This window comes from Lepeophtheirus salmonis, chromosome 11 (genome assembly GCF_016086655.4).
Source record: "Lepeophtheirus salmonis chromosome 11, UVic_Lsal_1.4, whole genome shotgun sequence".
NCBI lineage: Eukaryota > Metazoa > Arthropoda > Copepoda > Siphonostomatoida > Caligidae > Lepeophtheirus > Lepeophtheirus salmonis.
This window is the reverse complement of record NC_052141.2, coordinates 2,115,076-2,136,633: the sequence shown is the minus strand read 5'-3', so window position 1 is coordinate 2,136,633 and position 21,558 is coordinate 2,115,076. Positions and strand designations below refer to the sequence as shown.

Below are 21,558 nucleotides of genomic sequence, written 5' to 3'. Positions count from 1 at the left end.
TAGTGTTTAATTGAGTATAGTATTTTTGTCATACACTAAGCATTGTCAAGAGCTCAAGTTCTATAATTTTTTTTTTTTTACTTTCAGAGGGGGATCACCAAGATAAACGAGTGTGACCTGAATTAACTTGAATAGTCAAACTCCAAAGCTTGCTTGCAGAGTGAAACTTTAGGACTGCAGATTTTCCCTTCAGACTTTTCAGCATAATTTCCTCAAAATTCTCGGGGAAGAATGACATAGTTTCTTTAATTTTTTCATGGAAACACAAAACCTTTTTGTCAGGAGATCTTCTATCAATTTTTGTCGTTATTGTCATGGAAAGATATAACATTTCTTGCAATGCTTTTTTTAGATTGTCAGTATTCTTGCTTTATCATAAAATCGTTTCATCTGATTCGTAACACTTGCAACTACTCCATATTGAACTTTTTCCACTACTAAAGAAAAGTTATCAACTTTAAGACTTTTAATATTTGCTAAATAACATAACAAATCTTTCTTATAGCTTGGTAATTTTGATTCTTTAATATGTACATACTCTTCACTAGGATACTCTAATAAATTTTTTTAGGCTTAGTTCTTCGTGTTTCCATTGTGTACTAACTAATTATTAGATTACTGATGCTACTAACACTATTTTATTGTAAAAAAAGTATGATAAAGAGAAAATAATGAACAAAACATTTTTTTTGCGAAATAACACGGATCGAAAATAAGAATGTGCCAACGCTGCATATTTGCCAATTCTTATAAAATTCTGGATTTAGCCTAAGTATATCAAAACTCAAAACTATGCAAATGACCAGCAAGATCAAAAGAGGTTGGGTGGAGTGATCACACTAGAATGGCAACAAACAATGAACCATCGAATTGAAAGATCCACATGTATTAATTTTTAATCTCATACTATTTAATGCTTATATCAGGATTCTGTAACTAGTTTTTCCGTATCAAATTTTATTTCCATGAATTTTCGAAGTGTATTTACTATTTTTATGGGTTTGAGACAACTATTGAAATACAAATAAGAACAAAATAATATTGCCACTAGACTAGACCTTTTTAGAAACCAATACTCTTTCGTAAAGGAAACATGTATTATTTACGCTCAAATGAACTATATTGGCGTAAAAACAGTTTACAAATTGAAACTTTATTTCTTTTCAAACACAACCCGTATAAAATGGTGGTTTTCAGCCTTTCAGTAATATTTTCTCAAGATTAGATGAGGCTGCGACTATTGTAGACTTGAGCAACACTGCTTGTAAGAATCCCCATTTCCTAACGGAATTGTTCCATTATAAGAAAGCCATTGAAGTAATCCTATTGATTGACATTCCGAACAAATTTATTTGTACTGCATTTAGAGGAAAAGGATGGTTGCATCAAAATATGCGTAGAGACCATTTAGATTGGTAAAAATAATTGTGCATATTTCAAGTTTATTGTCAAGGCACTTACTGCTAATGCAAAATAAAAAAAATAAAAAGATGAAGGATGGACAGAAGACTAAAATTGGTTACAAGAAGGTCTTTACAGAACACCGAATCCCAGACTATAGATTGAGTCTCTTTGAGATCGAGTCTGCCATAAAAAAATAAGTCGAACAATTTTATACAAATCCTGAGATGGCCAAGGATGAAAAGGAAACGAATTCTTCAAAAAGGGAGATTTCTCAACTGCTATCAAACATTATTAAGAAGCTATAAGTAGAAATCCTGATGAATGCAAAATCTATTCAACTGTGCTTTTGTCCTTTAACAAAACCATGAAAAAGCTCTTGAAATTGATCATACCTGTTTAGAGGCTTCAGAAGAGTTTAGAAATTCTAAGGTGCAAGCCAAATATGACACTGAAGAGAGACGAAACAGGGATGTAAAGGATCCAGAGGTGATGACAATTCTCTCTGATCCTGTCTTGAAAATGATTCTGGAGCAAATTAGATCCAGCCTCTATTTAAGAGCATCTCAATAATCCTCATGTTCCTCAAGCATTCATGAAACTCAAAGATTCTGGACTTATCTCAGGTTCGTTATAAATAAAAACTTTAAATATTTACGGTTCCATATAACCATAAAGGTACTATTTTTTGTACATCTCTTTTTTTATTTTTGTGTATAATACTTTTTACTTTCTGTATATATTACAGATTGAAGGGTATTTAAGCTTAAAAAGATGAAATACATACTCATTTCTAAGAAGAAAAAAAAGATTAGAAGATTGCAAATAAAATGTCAACACATATTTAAAACCAGCATAAAATTTTGAAAGGAATTAATCTTAATTTCCTGCGGTGTACTGTTTATTTTTGTACACAAAAGTTGTATCCAACCCATAAAAAATATAAAAGAAATTCAAAGGAAAAATGATTGTATTCCAGATATGATATGGAAAAATTAATTAAAGAAACGTAATCAGCTATCCTTGTAACTAATACAAACAACAAGGGAAAAATTCCTTTTAAATTCGAAACGTATTTTAAATGTATCAAAAATTTTGGTAAGACTGAGGAATTGTTGAACAACTTTTTTCATGTTTAAAACTTTAACAAAGTTGTTGCTGGGCAATGTATTTACATCTATGAAGAACAAAATGTGACCAGGTGTGTAAGTGTGATAAATAATATGCCTAATAATGCGAAAGGTGTCAAATACAAACATCAAAGGAATGTATTTTTTTAACATTACTCTTCATATTCGGTAAAGATAAAAACATGTGTTGGTTCAAAAATATAGGTCAACACGTTACATAAGTATAAATATACTTTGAGTATTTATTATTTCCATGGGCATTTATCAATTAACACAATATTAATCCTCATTTTATAATCATTGTTTCATCTCTCAGCTTCTCAATAGAAAAATGGAAAACAAAGCCAAGGTAACATAAGATGCAAACTTTATCAAAAAAAAAAATTGTCAGTGAGGAAAATATAATTTTTTTTTTCCTGACCATATTGAAGGCATTGAACAGAGATATTTTGTACAAATAGATTGTAACATTTTATGTATATCATTGAAAGTATATATGGTTTGGGCATTTTGGAGGCCTAAACAATCAAGTTCTATTTCAAGGAATACCTTTTTTTTAAATTAAAAAAATATATCATATATTCATTTCATTTTAGATTAAATATTTTGTATGATGGTGTATTTATCTAAAATACTATACAACAGCATTTTCGCCGTTCACCGACCACAACTCATTATTGTTATACAAACATTAGAAAAATAGTCGGTTCAATACCTGAATTTTCTTGCAAAGTAAAAAAAAACGTTTTTTTAAATGGACTCAAGTTGACTTTTATTAGGGAAAATGTTATTTTTGATAAAAATAATACAACTTAAAAACTTTCAGAAACTTATATAACCTCTAAACATTGATGAATATGGGTCAAATTTTATATTTCTTCATTTTATGTAGAAAGAATGATTTTTGCACTAAATCTTCCCCCTCTCCCAACACATTAAAATGCATAATTTGAGTTCCATTCTAGTTTTTGTACAAATTTATAGGTTTAGACTTGTCCGCCCATTATTGCCTCTCTCCATGTAAGGGCATAGCTGGATGTACTCATAAAAATATATAATACTTAATGGAGATTTGTTAAGTGATGGTGAGATGCCTTGGGTTGCATTTCTGGTATTGAATTAAAGTACATCTTATTTTCAATGTGGAGGATCTATCATCAGTAGACAATTTATTTTAACTGCCGCACAATGTTTAAAAGGAAAGATAATACCTAATTTAGAATTTTCGTTCGTATACAACGAATCATATGTAAGTATTTGAATATTCTATACCTTTGAAGCTGTTAATTGTTTTTCTTACACATTTTTAAAATGTCTTTGTTGACTCTGATAATATAAATATCGGGAATGAATATTTCATGAAACGAGATTCAAACATCCTGATTACAAATTGAAAGAGTTTAATGGTAAAATAATTTGTGAAGCTGATCTTGCTGTTGTGCAAGTAGTAAGACCTGTTCAATTGGGAGTAACTGTTCAAATTATTTGTTTACCTTACAAAGGGCACCAACTGCGGGATTTTACTCAATTAGTTGGTATGTATGTATATACTATAAAATGGTTATGTTTATGCTTTATTAAATCGTAAGCATTTTTGTTAAGTAAAAAAGTCGGATTTGTCCTGATTGGCTAAATGTCAGCTAATTATGTTCCATTTTCTGTTTCTTATTGTAAAATAGATTGCGTTACATAATAAAGGTAACAACCTGATTAAAAACGTCTTTAAACATTTGAAGTAATATTTGATAGCTAAAGTTGTAAAAAGATAATTTTGGACTTGTACGAGACATTTTGTAGTTCAACCTGGAAAGGGTGATTTTTTTATTTTCCAAAGTGTTATCATTAGTTATTTAATCTTCAAGAGAAAACATCGAAGTTCAATTTACACTGAATAATATGATAAGGTCCCAATCCATTACATGTCCGCAAAACAAAATTTGTGATTTTTTAATTATGAAATTTCTTTGAGAGGTGTAACCAGTGCCGAATAAATAATATCCTGTCATCAAAAGCACCTTCAGCAACTTCTGCAGCCACGTGAAAGCCGTTAGTACTCCCTATGATGGGCATAAGTCATATGCAAGCAAATACTTCTTTTACTACAGGACTTGAACACTAAGAACGAGGGTCTGCATTTTACAAGAAAAACTTTCTATTCATTTTCTGATTAGTATGTAGTCACAATTTAATTTATATCGACTATAATATAATATATATGTAGTTGTACTAGAACGGATCCGTATTATATATTTTATTTCAAATTATTTGATTAGTGCTTTTAATAACTCCAGAATTTAGAAAAACTTGTTGATAGACAACATAATAATTATAAATAGAGCCTAAGAATCTCATCTGATCAGTATGAAACATAGCTCTAGGTACATAATAACACAAGTCTGAACAACTTTTATTTTATGTCTAAGACCTTTATTTGTCTTTGTTTTTGAAATAAATACCCATGTTATGCTTTTTATTAGTAGAATAACATCTACTAGAATATAATATTATTATTATATGTTTGTCGTAAAATTATTAGTTTGTATTTTTAAATATACTGATACTATTCGCAAATAATTAAGTAAACAATATTATATTACTATTATGTTTACAAACTTTCTGAGGGTGGTTTTTATGAATAAGTTTTCTTGGACAAACAATGATAAATAAATGGAAAGGAGCAATTTCAAGAAGGCACCAGATACTATACTTGTAGTATTTGATACATCGAAAATAATTCATTAAATTTTTACAATCATGATTATTACTTAATTGTATTTATTGTATCTATCCAGAGTTTCATAGAATAAATCTATTAATATAATAGCATGTGTAAGTTATTTTCTCCAACAAATAATGTATTCATCAATAAAAAAAGTGTATAGTTTTGTTTTTTAAGTTTAGGTATCTGTTCCTATTAATAATGTCTTGGCTTACTTTGTAATGATTTTTTTATGATTATACTGTCATTTGGCCATTTTATAATCTATGATAATGTAGTATTTCATTTAAAAATATCCTTATGCATTTGCACAAATAGAGAATCAAGCGCTGCCCAATATTAACATAAACAACACTATTAAAGATGCCAAAATGTTAAAAATGTTAAATGTTAATGTCTTTAACATATCAGGATATATAGTAAGGTACATTATAAAAGTGACAAAATGCAAACATTGTTATAAACTACTACTATTTTTGTCTTATCCAATGATGTGCACAAGTTGATGGAGCTAAACCATTTTCAAGAAATTTTATAAAATAAAAATAATAGCTTGGCTGATAAGGTTCACCTTCTAATATAATTTATTTATCTTGTGTTATCACTTTAAAACTTTGTACGGAAATTACGAAAGATGATAAAACCAGGGAACTATATTTTTCTTTCAGTCAACCAAATGACTTATCTTCTCTTAGTTTTTTAATTTTTGTTGTAATTTTTCGTAGGGATTTGAAGTACTTTACATTGAGTGGATATTTGAGTTAGATATTATGTTTAACGTTACTGGCTGCAATCAATGATAGTAGTATTTCTATTAATCTTGGCTGCAATGTATTTTTTCAATGTCACTTACATGTCGGGGCTTAGTTTTTAAAAAAACTATTTATTTTTATCAAAAATACACGAATCATATATACAAAGGTTCCATCACTTATATTTATAAAATGACAGGCAAGATTTCAAAGAGATATTACGGTCAATTTAGACATTGAACTCGAATTTCTGAGATAAATTCAAATACCCAAGATTGTGAACTTAAAAAAAATCGTTTTCTCTACTTGACTTAATTTGACCTAATATTGTCTTAGAAATATAATTTATTAATTCTATAAATGTGGCAGTGAATTTTGACTACTGTAAGTACAATTAGTGGTGACTTAAAAGGATCAGAATCATTTGTTCGTTGAACAAATGAACTATAATTTGATGGAAAAATTATTTCATGTTCAATTTTGAGAAAAATTATTCCAACTTCTTTTTGGGGTGACATGCTACAAATATGCAATTTTATTACAATGATTCCGTATTATTAAGAGTTGGTCATAAGTTATATATAATAGATTTTAATGATTTATTATTTCTTAATGCATCTATAATTACAAATGGGATTAAGAAGAGATCGATATGAATCACAACGGGCATAGCTATTCTACTTCTGTGAAGAAAAAAAAGATTGTTACTTTTGAACTTTTGAACTTTAGTTTGATTATTATTATTATTTTTTATGATTTCCATTGGGATTTCTGACAAAAAAAAAAGCTTTGGCACTCCAGACATACTTGAAAGCGTTCACATTTTTTACATTCAATTTAATTTAGCAATTTCATTTGGAGTATCCGACTTTTTTATGCCCCTAAAACTGTACAGCTTCATATAACGAGTGCGCAAGAATACAAGCCTGGTACTATCTAATAATTGGTACACAGAACGGAACAAGGAACGGAACGAAAATAATGGCTGAACAATGAACGCTGAATGAAAAAAGAAAAATGGAACAGAACGCTTACAAGCCTGAATATAAAGGGAGCGGGGATCAAATTGTCGCCCAAAATATTTTTCTACAAAAAACAACACAAAATATACATTTTTTAACTTTTTTATTGAAAATCAAAACTATGACGAGCATATAGGTATAAAGTAGCCATTCATTTGATATAATCACCGTTGGCATCAATAACAGCCTCAATACGGCCTCTGAACCGGCTGCAGGCTCTTCTGACCATCTCATTGTCCATGTTGCCGAATACCTCCTTGATGGAGTCCATCAGGCTGGCCTTGGTGCTATGGGGATGTCTGTTGGTATGTCTCTCGACATAGCCCCAGACAAAATAGTCGAAAGGATTAAGGTGGGGAGAGTTAGGAGGCCACAAATCCTTAGTTACGACGTCATAACAGTTCTCGGTTAACCACTGCATGGAGATTTTGGACACATGGCAGGGTGATGAGTCCTGTTGCCACACCCAGGGCCTGTCTCCGGCTTTCATGGACCTGGTAGGGTCATCCTCAACCATCTTCTTCACCTTGTCGACAAAGTCGGTGTCCCTGACCTTCCTGTCGGCGCCCTCCTCCTTGGGTGCCCTCTTTATGGTGGCATCAACATTCCAGGTGTCCTCTAGCTTCTTACAGATACGCTGAACAGTCCGTAAATTCACTCCTAAGGTTGAAGCAATCGTTGAATTGGAGATTTCACCTCCATTATTAATCAAGGCCATGACTACGGCGGACCTCGAAAGCTTCTCGTTCCACTTATGGCTCTTTATCTCCTCATATGATGCCGGCATGATGCTAACTGAACTACGTATCGTCAGCTGACGAGAATAGCTTTCCTATTTGGTAACCGGTTTTTATTTGATAATGTTGTCTTCAAGTTATCAAGGTTGAAAGTAGGCGACAATTTGATCCCCGCTCCCTGTATATATATATATATATGTACGAGTATATATAATAAAAATAGGTTGTAACAAGTATCTTCCATATTGTTGGAATCAGAATAAATGATGTGAACTGAATATTTAAACTAATAATATTTTACAAGTATGTTAATTAAATGAACAACATACTAGACTATGACATTTAATGAAATAAAATGAAAATCTCATATATATATAAGAGATATATATATCAACAAACACTTTGTTTTTATTCAATTAGTAACCATTTTTTAATCTAAGCCATTTACTATTCGAAAAAAGTTGATTTTGATGTCACCTTAATATCAATTGTCTACCCAGGTGTAAATTAATTCATAATAGTGAATCCCATGCTTAGGGATTATTCATGTTTTCCACCACTCCAAAAATGTGTCTTAGTTTTGAGCTCCCCCAGGACTTCATTAAAATAGACTTTAAATTTGAAATTCTCTTTTACTTTAATTTCTTCTTTGTATATTAATTCTTTATGTAGTGACCTTAAAGCAATCGTTGGTAGGATAGAGAAGGATTCTGATGATTTCAGAGTGAATTAATGTATATTTTATATACTTATAAGAGATAAAAATAAAAAATAGTTGTAAATTGATTAAGACTCGTATAAAACCCTGTTAAAATAAATTATTTTTTTTCCTGTAAAATATAACTACATAATTTAATAATAAAGAAAAGATAAAAGTAAAGATCCGATAAAAGAGTATAAAAGATATAAACAAAATAATATTTATTATAAAAATAATTTTGCCATAAATTATTTTATCAGATATTTATATATTTTTTCCCTGAGGAAAAAACAAGAGTGGAAAGTTGTGTAAATTATGTGCTGAACATTAGAATAGATCTATATTATTTATTACATACATAAAGAATTAGTTTTATGGCTAAGTGTTTTAGGTAATTAATAAATATACTTAAAGAAAACCATGTTTACGTTATTTTGCATGGAGAATCTTGATATAATTATTACTAAATTAGGAAGGTAGAGGTTGCGTGGCATAAAAATAAAAACTTGCGATAATATTTTTCTGATGGTTGAACAATAGAGCCATTTCATATTTTTAATCCGCATTTTTTATGTCGGCCATTATGGGGGCCTAAACAATCAAGTTTTATAAAATTGATAACCCTTTTAATTAATATTAAGAAAAGTAGGTAGCTATTAAATGTCAAAATGGACTTAACCCTTCTTTGCCGTACCTCATCAATCAAAAGAAGTTATAATAATTGTTCAAATTTATACTTTTTATAGGAATTTTGAGTACATGTTACTTTCTTTAGATTTATATAGCAGTGTTAATCATTGGTATCATCTAGTATTCAATGCAATTACTAATTTTTTATTTATTCTAAAAGCAAATTTGATGGAATTTAATTAAGATTTTTTGAAAACTTGTTCAATTTATGCAATAGAAATATCTACTTCAAGCTCCCAAGATGGCTTCCCTTTTAATTATGATGTTATTCATGACGTCAGTGAATTATTGTGGTTACTATTATTTGAGGTTTTATAAATAAAATTAGACAATGATCATTTGGAATCTGCTTGCTTACACTCTCTAAACTTATCAATTCGTGATATTTAATTAGTTTAAATTGTAATCATTTGACATTAGTTTGTCATAATAAGTTCAATATGCATTTTTGTACATCCCTCTCTCTATTAAATATTTTCTATTATAACGCATTCATTATTTAGTAGGTTACATCATGTGATCAAAATAGTCCTAGTCCAGATCTATAAGTACCCCCTAAAATACATCTTGGCATACTGGATGATAAATAATAATTTATATTTTAGAATAAGTTCAAACTGTTGCTATCCATCTTAGAATTCAAAATGCTGGTCCCAGATTTGACTTCCTTGTTCAAGAAAGGGATTAAGAAAAGGGAATACGAGGAACTCACTGAGCTTGACACTCTTGAAAAGAACTGTTCCAATCCGGGAAGAGCCCAGCGTGATAAGGACTCAGCGAAGAGTCATCGAAGGAAGTTTTTAAGAAATTTTATCATATTTTCGGATCCAATAATGACTCTGGGACATCATGGTTTTTAATATCTCCCTACATAAACTTTTATTGATGAATAGTTTTTATTTTATTTTATCTTTGTTTAAATATTAATTATTTTATAGTATGACTGTCAAATATTATTTAATATGTTGCTTTTATTCTTCAATTGTAAAACTTTTTTATAAAAAAAAAAAATTACTTTTAAAGTTCAGTTTGAATCTCATTTCTCAATGACATTATTTTAAAATATCAAGCTTCTCTAATGAAATGTCTCTATACTTATTCCGTATGGAATAAGTAGACATAAAACAATTTATGTTCATGGCCGGCCTCATCAGGTAATGTTGAGAATTGGATATATATTTTATAGATATGCAGGGAGGGGTTTTTTCAATCAGGAAAATTTAAGGATAATACATATTACAATTTATGTCACAAAATTCATTTAGTAATTCCCAAATCTTTTGATCTTACATGCAGGGGTTCGTAGTGAAGTCAATAACTCAAACCAGCCACCTTCAGCTTCAACTACAGCCTTCAAACTGGCCCAGCCATTGAAGATGAACTCCTTGTCCATACTGGTAAATGCCTTGAGAGTGGAACCCTACAAGGAGTCAACAGTGTTTTGTGAGCGTTTATTGGACTTTCTCCCAAAGACGTCCTACTCATAGTATTCCAAGGTGTTCATATCTGGGTAGATTTCTACAAAAAGCCTTTAGGAAGTTTGGATTGCGTTTTTTTGCACTCCAAATGATCATGCCTCTTCTTTGGTGCTATTCCCGACCCATCATATTCCTACATCGTAAATAGTTGATTCGGACAACTTTGTAATAATATCCTGGCACAGAGGCATACAATAATGGGTGCATGGCGTTCGTATTCGGAGAACATCTCAAGGATTTTGTAGTCCTTCTTAGAGTTTTGTCAGTTAAATCTGACGAGCAGACTTTTATAAACATCGATCTCAGAGTCGCCAAGACATTAAGGTCTAAACTTGTTCCGGATTTAAAATATAGTCCCTGTATAGGTATATTTATTTATACTTAATTAAACAAATTTAACGTATATATATTAGATTGTACTGTAATGGTAAAAGTTGGAATTCGATATCGCCGATTATTTTGTATTTTGCATTTTGTTCCTCTAAACAAGAAAATAGCCATAAAACGTTCAAAAAAAGGGTCCTTCATGGACACGATTTGATTTGAAAATCTGTAAAATGTCGGGGAAAAAATGAAATTTTGATGTTGTCCCTTTAAAATTATCGATATTTAACATGTTGCCAAAAATAAATATTATCTTTTGGTACTGCTTATTACTCGCATTTATTTTGATGTATCTCTCATTTTTATGACTAAAATCTCATTTTTTGATAACAAGTTTGTAATATAATTTTATCAAACATACTTTTCTTGTTCAGTTATGTCAAATAAGACATTTTATTTTACCAATTCATAATGTTGGACTACAAAAACTGTCTATTAAAATTTAAAAATACGACCTTTCATATTTTGATCCTTAATTTCTAGGATTGATTTGTCTTATTCAAGCATATTTTCATTTTTATATTCCATAAGTTTGATATTTTTCATTTATTATTAATATTTAATTCCTTTTTTTTATAAAAATAATCAGTTAACTCTTATGAATGACTACGATGATTAAAGACTATTGGCGTTGTTCCAATCCTGGATATTAATGATTGAAGTAGCACCCTAATTTAGGTTTGGTGAACAATGTGGCCCTAGACTAATAACTCCCAAATTGCTTTGATCATTTAGTTTTCTTCTTTTTGATATCCGTAATTGTCAATCTGGTTGCTTAGAGCTTGATAGTGAATATAGTAGAACAAGGTCTGAGTCGAACTAATAGCGAAATTTTTGGTCCAAAGACATGTTTGAATAGTTTGTATTTCATACTAATGATTTACCTCAATTTCACAAAATAACTGATCTCAATGTTACCAAAAATGGAGCTACCTTTTTTCAGGTGTGCTAGATTATATGAGTAATATATATAAACTTTATTATGAGTGTATAAATTATAAATAGGGAAACTTGATTAAATGGTTTGTGGTAACGTACACGACTTCAAATTTAATTATAAATCCAGAAAAATAATCACAAGTTTCCCTCAGCGTGAAATGTCTGAAAGTGTCGTTGATTATTTGTGTAATGATCAATTTTATGCTTATCGCATTACAAAAATGAATATCGAAGGAATAGTAGATGAATAACTTCTGAAAATGAAAACCGTCATTATTTCACATTCAATATGGCTCATAACGGCAAGTTGTTTTGTACGACTTTACATCTCAAAGCATGGGATGGCTGGAGATAAGACAAAATAGTTCCTCGTTATAGTTGAGTTCATTTCGAAATTAGAGTAAATTCAAATATTTAAACGGGTCCATCACATTCGTTACATCAAAAACAATTAATTCAGAACATGACAAAAAAAGATGGACATACAAAAAAAGTTAAAAGTTTAGACATAAAATTTGGGGAGAAAGGTTTCTTGGCATGTTCATTCGAAGCATGTTCTGTTATCTTTACTATCAAGCTGTAACCAAGAAGATCGACAATTTGGGATATGAAAAAGAAGATAAACAAATGATGGAAAGGATTTGGGAGATATAAGTATAGGGTCATATTGTTCACCAAACCTCAATTAGGATGCTACTTCAATTTTTAATATCCAGGATTGGAACAACACCACCGAGTCTTTAATCACCGTAGTCATTCATAAAAGTAAACTTATTATTTTTATAAAAAAAGGAATTAAATATTAATAATAAATTTTAAAAATATAAAGATAAAAATATGCTTGAATAACAAAAATCAACCCCAGAAATTAAGGATTAATAAATAAAAGGTCGTATTTTTAAGAATTTCATCGATAGTTTTTGTAGTCCAAAATTATAAATTGGCAAAATTAGGTGTCTTATTTTGCATAAATGAATGACGAAATTATATTTGATAATATTATATTACCTACTTGTTATCAAAAAATGAGATTTTCGTAATAAAAATGATGAGAATCATCAACATAAATGTGAGTAATAAGCGGTACCAAAAGAGAATATTTATTTATTGGCAACATGTTTGGAACTAAAATACTCATACTATGAGGGAAGGTAGAGATATTTTGGTAAACTATTGTAACAATAAATATGTTTAATCTATAATACTTAATAACATAAAAATCCTATAACTTGATTCAAATAGATAATATTCAATAAACAACGTGAATGTTTTTTCTCGACATTTTACAGGCTTTCAAATCAAAATGTGTCCATGAAGAACCATTTTTTTTGGACGTTTGATGGCTTTTTTCTTCTTTAAAGGAATAAAAATGCAAAGTAAAAAATATCCAGCGATACCAAATTCTCAACTATTGTTATTATGGTACACCCTAATATATATGCATGTTTGAGACTCGGGCCAAGACCGAGTTTTTTTCCGTTTAGTCTGACAGGTGGGCGTTAATAAGTTTGCACATCTCCTGTTTTTGTTGTGTACAGTTTTTCCTGACACATTTTTGTTTATATTTAACACAGCCTTTCAATGTTTATCTAGTCAAATGAAGGAGGAAAGATTATAGAAAAAAATGAAGAATACTTCATAAGCAGAAGTGAAGGCTTACTTCATTGAGAGTTGCGCCCCACTTCTACTTTTCTGCGATTCTTGGTATTGTTCCGGTAATAACTGAAGCGTAATTCAAGCCTATTCTAATAAAAATCAATATATAATTACAGTGAAATAAGCAATAACAATTACAATTAAATTAAATCACGAATTTAAAATGATATAAGGATTCAGTCATTCTATTCCGCTTAGAAGAATGTAGAATCCTCATATTAGTAGTAAAAGTAGTTGGAATTTGTCTGTAATATGTGTAGTTCCATAATTCCAAGATGTGTGTTTGTATAGAATTATTTTTCTGTTTTTGTCTCTCCTATTTTTTGATTGTTTTATTCAGTAGGGAATGAATCAAAGCGACAGGAGTTCCTTGCATGACAGTCCACAGATTGAGAACACCAGCTCGAAGTTGTGAGGAAAATGACAAAGAGAGCTCCATGAAAAGTCTTTATCCAATACTTTTTTTTTTTTTTTGATGAATGATGGAATTTAAGAGTACTTTATTTATTTTATACAATATGTTTTGAAAGATGTTGATGCTGCAAATGCAATGTTAAATAATTAATATAAATTAACAACCATCAATAAGAAGTCATTGAATACCCTGTGGCCTCCATATTTTCTTCTTACACGCATTACGTCATCAACACTCTATATCATCAGTCTAGATTGAATTTTTTTAGTCCAGTTCAGAGTAAACCTACTTAAGCCTTCGTTAGTGAAGGAGGATTTTCTGTAGGAAATTTTAGTATGCTCTTAAAACATACATCAGAAATAAGGAAATGGAGTATTATAATCGAATTTTGAAAGAAATTTATTTTTTCTCCTTGTCTTGAATAAATGCAGTAATTTCAATATTTTAAGTAAAATTTTCGAGTGCAGAATAATTTAAATTGTCAGGAAAATAATACAAACTGAAATAGCGTTATTTTGAGTCTGTGTGAGCTGTATATCAACTAATACAATTTGCTTAATATTTGGGGTAAAAAACACCCATCATAACAGTCTCAGACTGGTCTATGATTTTAGACTGGATGACAACACTAATATAACGAATGGTACATCAAAATTTGAACACTTTTAATTTGAAACTACAACAAGATACAATTTATGTATATCATTGATACTACTAATAGATGATTGTCTCCGCTCTCTTAATCATTAGTTTACCCACCCTTAGCCCCAATGATGTTTTCCAGGCGGCAGCGGGGGAAGGCCGTGCATCTGATACGGATGCAGACCTCTGTCATAGCGTTGCTGATAGTGGCTTTAAGACTCTCAGTGTTTGGATGAAGGACGCTGTAGGGCTTCCCTCGATATGCACCCAAACGGTGTAGTCGAAGGGATTGGCATCAAGGCTGTAGGGGGACAAAAATGTCAAAAAAAAGTTCAAAAGAACTCAGGAGACTCATTCAAAAGAGTCTTGCAACAAAAGAGATGGATTTCTTTCATTACTGGGTTCAAAAGTGGCCTCTCCACCCTCACAACGCTCTTTTCATCTACTTTTTTATAGCTCTCTGCACAGACTAGTTTGATGGGTTCATATGGACTTGAGGGGATTGGCCTTGACTGTTTTCTTTAACTCCACCGGATCCACTTTGGCATTTTTGATAGAGCCCTTCTTCCTTTCCAACGTTTCCGAATTGGTGAAGGCGTGGTACTAAAGATGCCTTATTATTAATGAAAATTCGTCGATCACGTTCAAGTGTCATTTTCTCGACTTGTACGTAAACTAGACAGGTCAGATTTGTTTTGTTTTGTAACTAATTGTTTATGCTTTAAACTATCGAAATATGAATTAATTTCAATCACTTTTCCTTCATTAATTATTTAATTAGTAAGTGTTCAGATTTCAATTGCCCACTTGGTATACCAATATGCATACACACAAACTCTTTAATCTCTTTAATCAAATAAAGGCTCTGAGCTATATGTAAAATTATTTGGTATTTAAACTTATACCACAAATTTGAATTTAAAGCCTATAATTGAGTCAAATATACTAATCCAATATTGTACAATTAGCAGAGGCAATAGACATGTGCCCTATAGAAGAGTAACCAATGATATTTTGTATATCAACTTGTGTAACACAGAATGTTATAACTAAAATTTCCCCTATTGACAATGCAACTATAAATTGAAAAAAAGCCCTCTCAAGAAAATAAATAATTTATACGAATAAATCAAATAATACTATAACCTCCTAATTTAAGAAAAAAATTCCCAAAATGATTGACCCTATTTGAGCTATAGCTAGCCTTGAGGTAAGAAAATAGGAAACTTCATAAAAAAACAAAAGTTATTATTAGAAAAATAATAAAAGAGGGCCCCTCTTTTAAGGCCTCGTTAAGGCCTGATTTGTAGAAAATATTACAGGGTTTGGCAGCAAAACTTAGACTGTTCATTAATTTTAATTTTCTCATTAATATAGGAAGATTTAGGGATTATATTTTGACATTCTGGTTCAGCCATCCTTTGTGTATAAGCAAACTATAAAAAAACATTTCGCTATTATGAGTGAGCAAAAACACAAAAGGGTTGCGCATCTCAGATTCTGGATATGCTGAAATTGAGGTGGCAAGGGTTATGGACATTGTGAAGTGCTCCAGGAGCACTAAGATCATCAGGAGGGCCTTGAAGGGTTACTTGTGATTGTCCTCATACATGGATACCCTATGGCACCTTCCGATAGAGGTCATGAAGGCCAGGCGGAGAGTCCATAAGATGTAGCTCTTCCTCGCCAGATTTGAAGCTACTGGACTTTGTTGTGTGGACCACTTTGGAGAGGGAAACAAACCAAAAAAAACACCTCAATTCCCTAATTTTGTCATGTATTGACCAACTAGGTATGAAACAAGATGTATAAGCAACAAATTCTTAAATGATTACTACGTCAAAATGAAAATAAAAGTTTTGTCACTGAAAAACTACTCATAAGTATTGATTTTATTTTTTGAAAAAATGTACCCTTAGTCTATTAATCTCTCGGCAGACGAAACACACCACTTGGGACAGAGAAAAAAAATCATATGTAAAATATCATATCGCATTCAAAAATATTGTTTTTAATTATTTCGTATCCGAAAATATTTTGATATATGGTCATGTCTAGTGGAGACCAAATCATTCAAGGCTTTAACAATAAGGCTTTTTGGCTTTGCTGTCATTTAAGAGTAGAACACTCAATTAATTCAATTATCAATATAAATCAATTATTTTAATAAATACCCATAAGAAATGATTTTTGTCAACAAGACTTTGACATTTCTATCTCAGTATTGTTGTATTTGTATAAATCCCAGAGTTGGTATAAATCATTTATTCAAGCTGTTATAGAAATTGCAGCCCTTAATCTTATATATATATATGAGCTATTGATACGAATATAGCCATTTTTTATAAGCCTATTTTTCATATTTTTGTAAGTTCAAACTACCTTCTGAACAGTGGTGTTGCTAGGCCCTACTGTGGGGCTCGATCTCCACCTAAAAGTTTCTGAAGTCCTCAAAAAATAGAATACTATCTAATTAACGTTTAATGATCTATTTTTGGTGTTATCACTCATGGAATCCAAAAAGGTCGAACAGATCAGTCTGAAATTTAGCAAGTAAACGTATAAAATAACCAAGTATATTCCTATAATACTTTTGTGAGCCTACGGATAAAAAAGGGAGAAAAGGATAATATAATTTGTATCTTTCCTTTATGAAAATGTTAAAAAAGTATGCGTGCTATACGTGGGTCCTTAAAATTTCCTAACTTTTTTCTCCTTTTCTGTTCGATAGAACAATTTTAGAAAAAAAAAATTTCAACGTTTTTTATTAGTTAAACAAATGTCTATCAAAATTATTTAACGTAAAATAACTTACCAGGGCGTCAAAAAGTTTTGGGACATGCCTTTTATTGCGTTTGGAGATATTTTGGTTATTTTTTTTGCAAAAGTTGCGTTAACAAAAAAGGAAGGGTAATTGTTTACCTTTTTAACGCGTAATTTACCAAGTATCTCGAATAAATATTAAGGAAAATAGAGCAAAAAAAGAAGAAGTGGCTCATTTAGTCTGAGCCGGATTTAGCAATTCTGATATTGTTAAGACCCTTAATGTCTGCAGAACGACCGTCTGGAGGGTCAGCTTTAAGGTCAACAATGGTGAAAACATCAATGGTCGTCATAGAAGCGGAAGAATGATAAAATGAAAACCTAAACTGCAAAAAAACCTTTTTTGAAAAATCCGAAGATGACCATGAAGAACTTGGCGAAGAAGCGGTCAGTGAGCCGTTCCAAGGTGTCCAATGCTGCAAAAAAAAAAAAAAAAAAAAAAAAAAATGGTAGCAAGTCTCTTTGACATATTGAACGCCCCTTGCTCACTCAACATCAACATCAATTACGTTTTTATCGGTGTAAAAAGATTTATAATGACCGTAGGTATCACCGAACCCGAATTTTGTTCTTCTCAGACGAGAATACATTTACAGTGGATCCCATGTACATCAGGCAAAGTCATCGGGTTGTATGTTTTAGAAAAGTCAATTGCAAACTCTGTGAAGTGTCCACCACCAAACATTCGGCCTTAGTAAATATGTTCAACATTGTTTCATCTAAAGGTCAATAAATGAAGTCAATTTGGGTTCACCGTTGGATGCAGATGCGCTACCAAGGATTACTGGATGATTTTAAAGACAAATGTGCTTCCCTAGGTTCGCAAGATAACAAAACAGTCAAAGAAACCCGATTATTGCTTTCAACAGAACGGAGATCCTGCACATATGGCCAATATCGTGCAGGATTGCATGACAAAAAAAAAAAAAAGTTCTTGCCGAAGAACTTCTGGCCACCGTCGGATCCCGACCTGAATCCCATTGATTAAAGCATCTGGTGGCAAATTGGAAGCAAGGTCTGTAGACAACATCACAGCAGTATTGATTCCCTAAAGCAATTGGTTGATAAAGAGTGGCGATCAATCTCGAATCACTTCGTTGTCAACGTGTGCAAACCACCGTTCCAGTGTCGTGTGGAGCGTGTAATTGATACTGAAAGCACTCAAATTCATAAATAGTCTTATCTTATGAGTAATAAACAAGTTCCAATTTTAAAAAAAATCTCTAGAATTTCATTTAAAGCTGCTAGGTGTAATTAATTATTCAACGTTCATTATGTTCCTAGACTTTCTGACGGACGGTAAAGTGTATTTTTAGTATTTATATTTTCTGAGTAAGGTAGCTTATTTATACTTTGATTATTGTTTATGAACAGATACACATGTGATTACACTTTAGATATTCTCTCCTCAAGAGAATAAAATAACAATGATAACAGCTTCAGAAAATATAAAAACACTACTCAGGCTGCCAACATTATAAAAACTTACACGCTAAGAAATACTACAGATTTACAACCTTATATATTTAACATCTGAATCAAATATCACGAAATTATTAAATTAAATAATCATATCATTGTTTGTTTTCATTTTTAGGCACATGTGTTGAGGATCATGCATTGGGAAGAGTGTTGATAGTGACAAGCCAAAAGGAAAAAAACAACTCTTGGCTTCTTACATTGTACATATTCAAATCCTATTAATCTTTCGACTTATTCATGACTGACACTGAAGTAGATTGTTTTGAAGCAAATGTGTAAGAGCCCCCAAGTGGTAGTGAAAAACAACAGAGATGATGAAGCAAAATGGTTTTGTTTTTCCTCTTTTTAAATGTCCCGCTCATTCAAAAAGGATGATGATAAAGCAGCAACAAATGGGTCTGGCTTATAAATATCTGCTATAGGTACATAAAAGTTGTTGTATAATAGTGTTCAGCGAACACAAAACGATTTTGAACAAACATCAAGCTTAGATTTTCCCCCCATATTACAGATTTGATACCTAACCAGAGGAAAGGACAACCTCACTATATCAAAGGGAGGATAGACGGACCATGGACTGGGAAATCATAGGCGACAATGTTCTTCCCTCAGGGCAAGGCACTGAAAATGGGCTATGTTATGGGTCTTAAAAAACGTCTATTTCCTAAAACATACGGTCATGGAAACAAAGATGTGGCCAAAGAAGGAGCACATTAAAGTCATACTGTGTCTTTCTAGTCTCTAGACCTGAATATCCCAAGAAAATTTTATCAGTGGTCAAACTTACAAAAACTAGCAAAATATTTATATCCTTCACTGTATATGAGGCATTTCACTAGGGAAATGATTAACTGAAATTTGTTATATGGCTGGGGTGTCCATAGACATTTTTTTCAATAACATATATGTATACTATTTGTTATGTACAAGTTGCATTGTCTGTACAAGTTGCAACATGAAAAAAAAACATATTGTACAATTTGCAATTGATATGTGCCAAAAATGCATTATTTAATTACTACTTTGTTCAATCTAATTACCAACTATGTATTCTAGCAATATTTTAATTAGATTTATAAAAGTTACAAAGTTATTAGGTTTTTATTAGTAAATATAACTTTGGTTATTTCAACTTTCCCACAGATTACTTAAATTTGACTAAATTATATTGAAAGAACAAGAAATGATACCATTGATATGTTGAATATCCATGGAATATTCAATTATTGGATGATGCGTATCCAAAGTATAGGTAATAAGTCCTTTATCCCACATTATAGTTGCACATGTAAAAGTTGCTTATCAAAGTTTCAACTTATAAACAAAAACTCTATTAAAAATAAACAAAGTAGCACTAGTGGATTTTTATTATGGATATAAGATATATATAGTCATGATTTGAAAAAGTAACTGTCACCGTCAAAAACGAAGAAATAGTTGACAAAACCATTCGAATTGTAATAGTTAGGTATTTTAAATAACTATATTTTTTTATTATATTTGTTATAATAATTATAATTTATGACCATAGTTATATAAATTTAGAGATGTCAATAGTTTAATAAAGTATTTTTGAACAAATTAAATTATTAAGTACATATATAGATACTTTATTACAATTTTTAAATTGAAATCAAATATTATTTAGCATTTCAAAATATTAATAATTTATGTGCGAGATTATTCTGACTTTAGTCAATTCAAGAGTTAATAATTATTGACTCTTAAATTGAATACGAATTTTGAGTATGCTCCGAACTTAGGTCCTTTGACTCATCTCACATTCAAGTTTTCCCAAATGATATATAATTTATACACTGTTAGTAAAATATAACACTAATACCATCGACTTAGTCTATGTCTACTATTTTTATGAGAGTAAACACAAATTATTTATCCCAAAAAAGGATCATTCAAAAAAGTATTAAAGATCCTCTAAATCTATGATAGAAATATTCAGATTCCTGATAGACCTAAATAATAAATTATTCCTAATATTAAAATCCTTATGCGAAAAAGTATATATTTTCCTTTTTGGGACATTCCTCACTCTATTTCTTGATTTGAATACCGGTTTCTTGAATCGTTTCTTGCTCGGGGTAACAATTTTCATGAATTATCCCATATTTAGAGAATTTGGTTAAAGTTGATGCACTGGAGGTACAATAATATCGTGGCAATGTATACGGTGAAACTGTTCTGAGTAAAAAAATGTTTATAAGTGGTATAAACTCTTCCAAGATAGCTAGGAAGATAGCCCATGATGAGCCCGCTCTGGACGCCCATGTACGTTGAAAATGGTGAAGCTGTTAATAAAATTCTTGTTGAAAAAGTGGAATGACTATTCGATAAGTTTGCAGAGGATATTGACATATTGGGTGGCTCGTACCATGAATTTTCTTTCGATTTTTATGGGGGATGAGATTATTGTCAGAGAAGTTTGTTCCGAAATTGCTTGATTTTAAAATAATTAATCATCGTATGAGCATTGCTAATGAGCTGTAAAAAGACATCTATGATGATCCTAATTTGCTCAAAAGGATCAAAACAGATGATAAATCATGAGTTAGGATAACGAAACCAAAGCC

General features: G+C 30.9%; 1 long non-coding RNA gene across 1 annotated transcript; it reads left to right on the top strand.

The window, feature by feature from the left end:
• The first annotated feature begins 15,117 nt into the window (after window positions 1–15,117).
• On the top strand, window positions 15,118–20,411 carry LOC139906602 (uncharacterized). Its single transcript, XR_011782236.1, has 3 exons — window positions 15,118–15,348; window positions 19,086–19,392; window positions 19,482–20,411. It is a non-coding gene; the product is annotated as an uncharacterized lncRNA (long non-coding RNA).
• The last annotated feature ends 1,147 nt before the right edge of the window (window positions 20,412–21,558 follow it).